Genomic DNA, 12196 nt, shown 5'->3' with positions numbered 1-12196 from the left:
ATGGTAAAAGCCTAGTCTATGCTTGAAAATGATCACCCCATAAAAAGGATGAAGATATGACTCTAAAAAGCCAAAATTACCATTGCCTCGTCATCACATCCCCAATAGGTCCCAGTGGTGCTTTCTCTTCATTTTTTTCTTAAATACCCACTTCTTTGATCATTGCTTTCAAAACTTGAGAAAAAACTCAAATGATATTTTAAATGAGCAAATCACTCTATTAACTATCATTATGAATAAAATACAACAATGTGTTTTATATAAAAATGGGACTAATTATAATTGCAACACCGTATATGGACAGAGAAAGTAAAGATAACTCCCTAAAATTTTCAGTCTGAAACTCAGTTTAAATTTTTAGACACTGTTTTTTGATGTTTGATCACCTGTATTCATTGATTTATTTTTTATTCTTCTGAATCCTCGCACTCTAATGCCAACAGGGCACAAAAACAACACTTCCATAATTTTTTTCATCGAAATAAATGTTTCAATGTAAGAGACATTTGTGTGACGGATATTAAAGAAATGTTGCCTTTAGGCCAATCACATTTCTATGTCATGATTAAGTTCTTCAAGATGTATATTTATTTTTTACTTTTCTCATGCAATGTTTATAATGATTATGTGTAATGACTTCAATAATTATAATGGGATCATAATATAGACATAAATAGTTTCTAAAAATGTATTGCAAATATTTATATTTAAAATATACTCAAGACATATATCAAACCATACGAAAGTAATGACACTATATCATCCTCGTCATATGATAAATACAGCTGATCCTAGATCCATTAGTTTAGATATCATCATGAGGGACAGTGGGTTCTCTTTAGAAAAATATTACACATAATTTATTTGTATGAATCTTTGAATGGTATTCTACCTAAAGATCAATCCATTTTAATCACCTCACAGTTGAATAAGTGGTCCTTAAACTTGAGAAACCAAAGGCATGTCGTGGATAATGGCTTGCAAGTTCATAATCATGTGATTTAAATAAATGTTAGCCATATAAATCTATAAGTACATGAATATGATTGAGTGGTCAATATGGGGTTGTCAGCCCTTCATACAAGAAGAGATGGAATCAGGGTAAAAGATGCATTAAATCCCTACAACAGGTACTGAAGATATAGGAGAAGACATTATCTTATGATCTTTGTTTCACATCAATACTATAAGGAGTGACAAATAAGGATTCGAAGGTTGAACATACCTTGAATCATTCAAGATCCTCACATGGATGAAGGATTATACATGTATGATAATTGATGATTATAAAGGTTTTGTGAGAGAGTGAATTTACCTCTCTATATCTTCCAGATTTTGAGGTATCTTTGGGCACCAAGAAAAACAATTATGATTGATGATTATAAAGGTTTTATGAGAGAGTGAATTTACCTCTATATATCTTCCAGATTATGAGGTATCTTTGGGCACCCATTGGTTGAAAATTTAACCTTTCTATATATGATAATTGACGATTATAAAGGTTTCGTGAGAGAGCGAATTTATCTCTCTATATCTTCCAGATTATGAGGTATCTTTGGACACCCACCGTTTTCTTAACATTAAACCCCACATACGTTTCATTCCTCCAACAGGCATGGGATTGTATCTTTTTATTAAAGAAGCATGCAAATGACACAAAATTTAAGTAAAATTCCTTAGGAAATTTAATGTGCTGTGGCATTCTCTGTATCTCAGTTCTCTCTCCCGCTACTGCTTTCTCTCAATTTTTCTCTGTTGTTCTCTCCCGCTCGCTCTCTCTCTCCTTCACTCTCGCCCAACCTTCTCTCTCTCATTCACTCTCGTCGGACCTCTCGCTCTCTCGGTGACTCTCGCCCGATTTCACACTCATTCGTTCACAATCAACCGACCTCTCTCTCACTCATTCACTCACGCCCTACCTATCTCTCTCTCTCACACCTTTGTTTGGAAAATGTTATCTTTCTGCACATTGGAAAATAGACAAATCAGAGCACCATCACATTTGTGGTACCTGACCCCTGAAGTTGAACTCATAATAGAGGGACATGAATTGAAGGAGCATAGTTTTTAAGTAAATAGATTCAATGATCCACACTATGCCACTTGGGAAAAAGATGATGCCAATTGTTTAATTTCAATGTGGCAAAGCATGTATAGGGTCATATTCATAATAGTGGCGCCAAGAAAAACATCGGGCGCATCTATGAATTGACATTTATGAATCTAGACAGAATTTGGGGCTGACATTTTGAGTTTACATGTATCGTAATGTCCTCTATTTATCAATGCTCTATTTTGAGATTGACAGTGAAGATAAAAAACTGTCTTTTTAGTCCAACATTGTTTACATATTTTAGAAGTCCATGTATATCTTAGTAAAAATGTGTTTAAAACATTGGTTGTATGGAGGTTAATGCTCCGTCTAGTATGTCAATCTATGCCTTTGTAGGGAGGAAGTCAAATTTGAAGAACTAATAATACAAAAGATAGAGGAATATAATAATAATAATAATAATAAAGTGGGTTTAAATGTGAAAATGTTATCTTTCAGCACATTGGAAAATATACAAATCAGAACACCATCCCATTTGTGGTACCTGAACCCCTGAAGTTGAACCCCTAAAGAAAATAGAGGAACCCATTTGTTGCTAGTCTTCCAGGTAAAAGACTAGCAACGTCTTTGTAGCTTTTTCATTCTTCCTCCTAAAGTCGGAACCTAGATGCCAAACTTTACCATCCAGGGCCATGACCCCTTCTTCCAATGTGGTTTTACTGTCAAAATGTGTTTGTGTCCTCGGAATTTCATTGCAGGCTGAGCCTAGGATATGTTTGGGGAAGGGCGATAATGTCAGATAAAGATGTCACTGGTCATTCTCTGCAGGTTCTATTCCTTTACCCTGAAGCCGAAGCATCCCGTGAAGTTATGTTTACATAATGGCGGCCGCTCATCGTTTCTAGACATTCTTGAATGTTTGTTGTTAATAGTCTTTTCTGATTAAGGTGCGAGTTTACGAGCGGGTTCTTAATTCTTGCAGAACCTCTGGACAAAAATTCCTAATATAAAAGCCAATTGTATGTTGTTATGAATGTTATTATTTATCAGAGAAACATACGCCATCTTAGAGGGACGTGAATGGAAGGAGCATAGTTTTAAGTAAATAGATTCAATGATACACACTATGCCACTTGGGAAAAAGATGATACCAAGTGTTTAATTTTAAAATGATTGAATTGATGATTATAAAGGTTTCATGAGAGAGTGAATTTACCTCTCTATATCTTCCAGATTATGAGGTATCTTTGGGCACCAACTGGTTGAAAATTTAACCTATCTATATATGATAATTGATGATTATAAAAGGTTTCGTGAAAGAGTATTTTACCTCTCTATATCTTCCAGATTATGAGGTATCTTTGGGCACCTACTGGTTGAAAATTTAACCTATCTATATATTTCATGTATAAGGTTGGGCAATAAATATTATTAGGTTATTAAAATTATAAACTAGACTTGGATATAGGCCTAGAGGGTCACACACAATACAAATGGATGTTGGTGGATACTATTTAACTATTAGGGCTTTTGTACAAAAGTTCATATTAAGTATCATTGGGTTCTGGTACCTTGGTTGATGATAGAAAAGTGGTTTTCTATACAATGGAAGCATTTAAAATAAATTCAAAATCGATCTTTGAAATCAATACATCATATGTACATTGTGGGGAACTTTTTCCACCCTTGACTTGCTCACTTTGAGATGTTTTGAAGCCATTTATGTGCACACCCTCTAGAATTATCCACGTGATTAAGTTGCTATTGGATCTCGTTTTCTTCTTCTCCAACTCCTTTTGAAAATCTTGACGATCTTTCTCACCATGAAGACTATATACTTGGATAAGTGGAGAAAATCTCAAAACGTAGAGGCAAGGGGGCCCCCTAGCTCTTGCTGGCTTGGGTGCCTAAAATGGGTGCCCCATCCCCTATTATATTCTAATTAAGATTTTTCTCAAAAACCCATCAAGTAAAATATATTCACTAATACCCCAATGATCTTTTGCGTGTGACCCTCTAAGCCTATGTATCATTATAGTGAATAACTTTGGTGGCCAGATAAAAATTATTAGCCAACCACATTAGTCAACCATATCAACATACATATTAATTAACTAAGGATTGATTTAACCCAATCGATATGTTAAGTTTCCAATCTATGGGGTGTTAAGCTGCACCTCATAATCTAGTAGATACCAAGTAGTGTTAGAACTCTGTCATGGAACCTTTACCGTCATTGATTACCTTATATGCAAAAATGTTCACTTGTGTGAGACTCTTGAATGACAGGGTATTATTTATTGTCAACCCCTAATATGTCAATCTATTAGCACTAATGCGTAACAAGGATTATTGGAAAATGTCTTCTCAAATATCCAGACTACCCTGGCCAGGGATTTGTTGTATCATCTTCCTTGAGCCAATCTCCTCTTATACCTAGGACGGATGATCATGTCTTAACCACTCGATACTCTCTTTGGACTTCCTTCTACATACAAGCTATGACTTGTTTGAATCCCATGGTTAGAGACTTGCAAGTCGTAGTCAAAATATAGTCGTTCATCCATAATATATTTTTGGTGTCCCATGTCAATGAATCACTTATACAACCGTGACATGAACCATACCATTCAGGGATTCTTCGGATCAATTCCCTGAACTATTTCTCCAAAGAGCACACATTATTTGTCCTTGGTGTTGTCACACTAACAACCACAAGATCAACCGCACTTATCATATAAGTATGATCATATAATATTATTCTATCTGGATAATTTGATGTCCATCTTGATTATCCATTAAATAGGAATATTTTGAATTCATGTTTAAAGATTAGAGGTCATTGAATTATGATCTCGTCATAATTCACTAGGTCATGGCATATATTCGTGGACTTCATTATACAAATCACAATAGAATAAAAATGAAAAAATATTTTTATTCAATCAAATAAAATATGGTGGTGTGATTTGGCTTGACAACTAAATATTATCCATCAAGTAGAAATAGAGGGGAGCACTCATTTAGGTGCCCACATTAGCCAGATCTAGCAGCACATTATATTTTATCCCCTTCTATTGAAACCAGGCAGTGATAAACGGATCTTCATGGATGATTTTAAAAGTTTAAGAGGAAACCAATTGTTACGGTGCTCGCATGGATATGTTTAGAGACCTAACAAGTGAATGTGTTGAAGTTACTCTTCTAAGGAGAAAAAATGAATAGTATTATTAGTGCCACACAAGGTGATGTGATCCGCTTAAATTTAATAGCTCAGTCTTGTTTGATTTTGATGATTGTAAACATATATTTTGGATCTTCAATGGAACCCATGAAGCCCAACACAATCATTACAAGGGGAGATGATGGATTCTCTTTAGAAGAAGACTTGAGTGACTTTGAACCACATTGATCCAAGTTAGCGTGCTTAAGTGATTCTTACAAATGGGACATACTTGACATAGTGGATAGATATCATATTTTGTCCATGACGGAGTCTTTGGTGATGTGATTCAAATACTCTAAGCTCAAATGTAGAATTAAGGTTACAAATATGACTGCATGGTTAAAATGACATTGTTCAACTTCTGTACCAGATGAGGTAGACTCACAGAAGATGATGTAATTAAGTCCCTATGAAATGTAATGAAAACATGGTAAAAATGTTTTACGATGATTTTCCAATATATGATTCCTACCAGAATGATCTATTAAGGTTAATAGTTGACGATATCCTCGGTTATTTTAGGTGTGTCACGAAGATGAAAGTTTTACCTACATGGTGGCTATTGATTGGGTTAATATCAACATAAGGTAAATAATTATGTATGTTAGATATAGTTAGTAAGTTAGGCTAGTTAAAATAACTCATTGTTCCTATATAAGATAGGTTAGTAAAAAAATAATTACTAGATTGGGGCGCAAGCCTAGAAAGCCATACATAATGTTTATTTTGATATGAAATGATATATTTAAGTTAAGGGGGTATGTATGAAAAATTACGAGGAAAATAATCCCAAATAAAACCCATCAAATATTTTCTCAGATACCCTCGTTAGTGTCCTCTCTTGAGCACCATACCCTTGTAGTGTGACAATAATGGAAAAAATATTATCCCAGATTGATATTGGCACTTGAAGAGTAGAGAATGGAGATATTTGGCTCATCGAGGACCACATGGTTACATCTAAAGGTCAAACATCTATATGGTCTGTGATGAACAATTCACATGGAATCAGCTTCAAGACCAAGAAAAATAAGGAAAACTAAGGAAAAGTGAAGCACGCATATAATATATTGGCCTGAATATTTTCAAAATCGTGACTTACTCTAGATCAATGGGAAATGCTTAAAATCAAGAAATGGTCATTTTATACATATGTAGTGAACTAATTTAAAAGTTATATTTTTAATTCTTATAAATTCCATTGAGTGATCTTTATCTTTCAGCAAGATTACTAGTATTTTTCATTTACTAAGCAATCATAAAATTAATGTTTTTAAAGTAAACCTAGTTAGCATGTTTTCATTATGTAATGTTATTACATGACCTTTTAGACGTAGTGAAAATATTAAAAAGTTAGATTGACCTAAAGTGGATAGCCCTAAATCTCTACTACTACTAATAGGAATTAGTGTACCCTTCTGAACGCTGATAGGCTGACAAGGAACGGGTGCGGAGACCGCTCTAAGGAATCAAACGGTTCATTGCCTAAACATTGCCAAGGTAGGGTTCTTCAATTCTTCGATCTTAGGTCTTCATTGACCTGCCGGCGGTTGCTCCTCCCTGCCACTTTGTTCTCCTAGATCTTCTCTTCAGCGCATCGCATCTGGTTCATACCGTCTCTTTCCTCTTACCTCTGCTTTATGTGATGCCCGTTATCCATTTGATGTTTCTTTGACAGTGATTCTTGAAAAAGTGCTTGCAATGGGAAGAGATCTATGGAAAAACATGGTGTAGTTCTTTCTGGTCAATCATCTGTCGCGCTCTTGATTCTTGAATATTATTTGGTTGACATGGGGTATATATAATTCCCTTTCCTCTGTTGCCTCGCAATACGCTGGTTCACACTGTAGGGCGCTTATAATAGGGTTGAATAAATTATATATTAGGCTTATGATGTAATATGATATTGGCCGGGTTTGACGGCTCTATTGCAACACAATTAGTATGAACTCAATATTCTTAAAATGAAATGGATGCAAGTATGAAATAGCTCTTGACGAAAAAAAATTTCCAGCAGTTAACCGGATGATCGATTCATTAAGGTTTCGAGAAGAGAGAGAGCACAATCAGACTCCCAAACACCTTCTAAACCAACCAGATACCTAAGACGCAAGGAGCCAGATAGCTCAGAGGCATCCACAACTTTCGTTATCAGATATTTAGCATTTACCTCAAAGAAAACCTACCTCAGCATGGGTGGCTATCCTATTTGATTCGTATTTTTAAAACGCGGCAAAGGAACTGATAGGGGAAGACGGCACTGCAAAAGGTAATAACACTAATAATAAGGGGAAGACGAAAGGAACCTGGCTTAGATAATGGTCAATGGTCGTGTTTCCTCAATAGCGAGTTGGCGACGTTGTTTTGTTAAAGTCAGCTGAAACACCAGGATGGCATGACTTAGTGGAGAGCGGTGACGAGACGGTGGGGAAAGAGAGGGTGGCTCTAGGCTAGCGGCATGTGGCATAGGATGTGCGGGCGGAGTGCGTGGTAGCAGTTCTGGCAGGCGAGCAGGCGGGTGCTTGGGCGGGGGTGCGGGTGGGGTGCACTGGCAGGCGCACAGGCGAGCACGCATGCGCATGCGTGAGCGGGCGCATGGGCAAAGCGCAGGCATGCGCACATGCGGACCCTTGGGCGAGCGCGCAAGCGAGCGCGTGAGCGGGCGCACGAGCGTGGGGTTTTGCAAGGGCACTGGGTGGCGGCGGCGGCCACACAGCGGTGACCGTCGGTGGCGGTGGTGAGCGCTACAATAGTGACAATGGTGGCGGAGGCAGCAATGGCTGCAACAGAGGCGGCGTCGGTTGTATCTTCAAGAAGTTGCCCGGAACATGCGATTCTGGAAGATCTTGGATGAAAATTGATCAAGAAACCCAGGTTCTTGAAAGATCACAAAAACTGGGGCATGGAGAGGACAAATCGATGGCGAGGCGACCCACGGAGTGTTCTCGATGTGTGTTTGTGACGGCGGCGACGATGGATCCATGTTCTCCACTCGCTACGGATCTAACTGCTATCTACTCTCTAATAACACAAGAAAGAAACTTTATACCTTTCAAATTGACAAATCCTCCCTCACTTGGGCATGTCATCCCCTTATATAAGAAGGATGGGTTGCCAAGTGGCCGACAATAGGGGGAGAATTTGTCATGAGATGATGCCCCCTATACGAACATTACAATGACGAAAGAAAATTAATGAATGAGGCCCACAACATAATGGCCCAGTCTGATTGTTTGCCAAGATTTAAAATACAACGAAATAGCATATGAAACTTCCGAATAAATTCAAGCTGAATATTTGAAACTGAGATTGCGAACATCAGCACGAGCAGTTTGGCGTGGTTAAACTCGTCCCATGTTGGCATTGTTGTGATGGTCCCCTATCAGCTTAGGGAAAAAATGTATGTAAAAGTACTGGAGGTTTGATGTTGTACTTCTGCCTGATAACATTTTGATAAGCATATTGGAAAAAAAAAAGGGATGAACGAGCTGTGTCATCATACTCAATTTTAATAATGAACAATCTATTCTAGATTATTCCTCACAATTTTTCATATTTCTTCTTATGAATGGAACTCCTTTTATGAATGGAAGAAATCATCAAACACAATTTCTGAGTTTAGCTTCACAATTTGGTCACAATTTCATGAAATTTTTCTGATATTATCTTCAAATGTGGAGTCGTTTGGATGAGAAATTTTTTTAAAAAGGGATGAACGAGCTGTGTCATCATACTCAATTTTAATAATGAAAATCTATTCTAGATGATTCCTCACAATTTATCATACTTCTTATTATGAATGGAATTACTTTTATGAATGACAAAAATTGTCAAACACGATTTTTGAGTTTAGCTTCACAATTTCATTAAATTTTGCTGATACTATCTTCAAATGTGGAGTCATATGGATCGTATATATGATATGATGGGAATGAATCCATGTTTAATCCTGATCTGTTAATTTGCTACCTCCCTTTCTAGTTTTCTTTAATTGATCTATTTCGAGAATACACTTTCTTATCGATAATTTCCTACTTTTACTTTCAGAATAAGATGGAGTATTGCGAGAATGAGACAGGTGAATTTATGGGTGAGAAGTTAACGCCCATTCAGAGGGTCACACTTCAGTTAGTGACCAGAGAAAAAAGATGTGGAGGTTAAAGAACACGTGGACAGTCTTGCGTCCCCAACACCGGAGAAAAAAATTCAGCTTCCAAGTAGTAGAAAGTATAAAGATTACAGTGCCCAATCCAGGATAGAAGAAAGTCCTTCAGTTGTGATTCTGGGAAAGACCGACTATCAGCGAGGTATTATCACTGATGACTTGAATATCCCAAGTGTGGAGAAAAGTTTTTCTCTCCAAACTCTCAATTAATGACGATATGCATTTTTGAGATATGAATTTATCTGTTCTTTGAATTCAATCTGGATTCCATCTTATTATTGGACGACATGAGTCATAATTATTGATCTGTAGGGACGAGGGAGAACCTTGTCTATGCAAGATACCAACTTTGTCGCTATACTTATTAAGCCAAAAAAGGAGGCAATGGTAGAAATTCAGCATTGAGCTCAAAGATTTTAGGCCACAATTTTGAAGGTCAGAAAAATCTGATATATAAAGCTAAAGACATTGATCAGAGCTTAGATTTATCTGCCTTTAATCCACAAATTTTTTTTACTACTATGTAGAACTGAGGCACTGACACTAGATTACAAAATCTTCGCTTAGATGAGACTGGGAATGGATTTTATACCACTGCCGCTTCTGATTCGCCATAGCTTCCAAGTTAATGCTGGCTCTCATGCTTTGATCTCGTGAACTGACTGGAGCTGTATTCCTCACTCTCTGCATTGGCCTTATGAATCTCCGAACACTTGTACTGTGATGCTGCTCTACCTTTTTCTTTAGCGCCGATGACGCTTCTCTGCTAGCCCTAACCGTGACCTCACTACGGGTGGGGGGATGTCTTTGGCTTTATACATCAATATACCTGAAGGCCAATCAACATCTCAATATATCAAAGACATTTCATTTTGATGATCAATTAGGCATCTTTATTCATCTATTATTTCATCAATGTTTTCCATCATTCTGCTGAATTTCCTAAATAGCACTACCAAAATTTCTCTTCTTCACTCTCTTCATAATATTCCAAAAAGTCACTTTTACTTTCAAAATTATTGGCTTCTCTTCCCACAATTTTTGGTGTTCCTATTACACATGATTAGCCTGAATGCCTCTAATCACTAAATTCAATCTCTGGTGCTGAAGTTGTTCTTTCTCACTCACCATCTTCTATCTCTAACCCAAGCTAGCATTGGTAGCGGGCCCCCCTTGCAGACAAAAACAAAGATCTAGCTCCCTGATTACAGAGGAGCGTAATCAGAAACCGGCACTAAGTGGGGGGACAAGTGGGAAGAGAGATTCTTCTCTGGTGTCCGAAACAGAAAAGGAGAGACGTGACATATATCTCCCACCGATGACATTACGCTTCTCCCCTGGTTCATCAATATTGAGTAATTATTTGTTTTTAAAATATCTCTAGGATGGTCAAGAGCTTGGGGAGAAGAGCTCAAAAACGGGTAGCTCCTTGGCTCGCTATCCTTGATTATGTTTTTATTTCGTCACGACGCTTCTCCGTTTGCAGAATGTTCATGAATACGGGAAGAGCATGATGGGGGAGAGCTGGAACATTATCGTTGACGAGGAGACCCACTACGAGTAAGTCAATATCTCGAGCTTGCGTCATTGACTTTTTCATTATTCTCTCTCTCCCTATCTCTGTGTGTGGAAGGGCTAAGCGTCATTACAGGTGGGGGGATGTGGTTGGGGACTCGAGCATGCTGCTGTCTATTCACCCCACGCCTCGGTACACAGATAAAAGAGTGAGGGTCATTGGCTGACAAGAGAGTGAGACAAGCAAGAGAGCATTGCGAGCGGACCCCCCTAGCAAACAGAAATAGAAACCGGCACTAAGTGGGGGGACAAGTGGGAAGAGAGATTCTTCTCTGGTGTCCGCAATAGAAAAGGACAGACGTGGCATATATTGAGTGAGACAGACAACATAAAAGTATGATGATCGTACGCTTCTCCACTGGTTCATGAATATTGAGTAATTATTTGTTTTTAAAATATCTCTAGGATGGTCGAGAGCTTGGGGAGAAGAGCACCTCGGAAACGGGTAGCTCCTTGGCTATCCTTGATTACACTTTTAGTTAATCACGGTGCTTCTCCATTTGCAGAATGTTCATCAATACGAGAAGAGCATGACAGGGGAGGGTTGGAACATTATCGTCATTGAGGAGACCCACTACGAGTAAGTCAACATATCAGACTCGCGTCATTGACATTTTCTTTATTCTCTCTCTCTCAATCTATTTGTGTGGGGGGATGTGGTGGGGCACTCTAGCTAGGTGCTTTCTATTCACCCCCACGTCGCGGTACACAAATACGAGAGTGAGGCTGATTGGCTGACAAGAGAGAGACAGTCACACGAGCATTGCGAGCGGGCCCCCCTAGTAGATATTTATAGACAGAGAAGAAGAGCCAGTCTTGTCCGAGAAATAGAGATAGAGAGAGAGATAGATTCTGGATCAGCCATGGCAGAAGAGGGTTGCATCGCCACTTCGTCCTCGCCTGTGTCATCGGCTCTCTTGGTGGCTCCCTCTTCGGCTATGCCCTCGGTGTCTCCGGTAACCAACCATCACCATCATCATCATACATCATCACATAATGATAATCATCATGGTGGGTAGGGGGGGTGACGTCGATGGACAATTTCCTGAAGGAGTTCTTCCCGAGAGTGTACAGGAGGAAGCAAGTGTGGCTGCAAGAGACGGACTACTGCAAGTTTGACGACCAGGTGCTGATGCTGTTCACGTTGGCGCTAGGCTGGTTTGGCGGCCACATTCAT

General features: G+C 38.4%; 1 pseudogene; it reads left to right on the top strand.

The window, feature by feature from the left end:
* The first annotated feature begins 10829 nt into the window (after positions 1-10829).
* The window catches only part of LOC144703425 (sugar transport protein 14-like), an 8113-nt pseudogene continuing 6746 nt past the window's right edge, over positions 10830-12196 (top strand).

This window comes from Wolffia australiana, chromosome 5, assembly GCF_029677425.1.
Source record: "Wolffia australiana isolate 7733 chromosome 5, ASM2967742v1".
Classification (NCBI taxonomy): domain Eukaryota; kingdom Viridiplantae; phylum Streptophyta; class Magnoliopsida; order Alismatales; family Araceae; genus Wolffia; species Wolffia australiana.
Note: the sequence above shows the minus strand (reverse complement) of the source record. Positions and strands in the feature narration are given on the sequence as shown.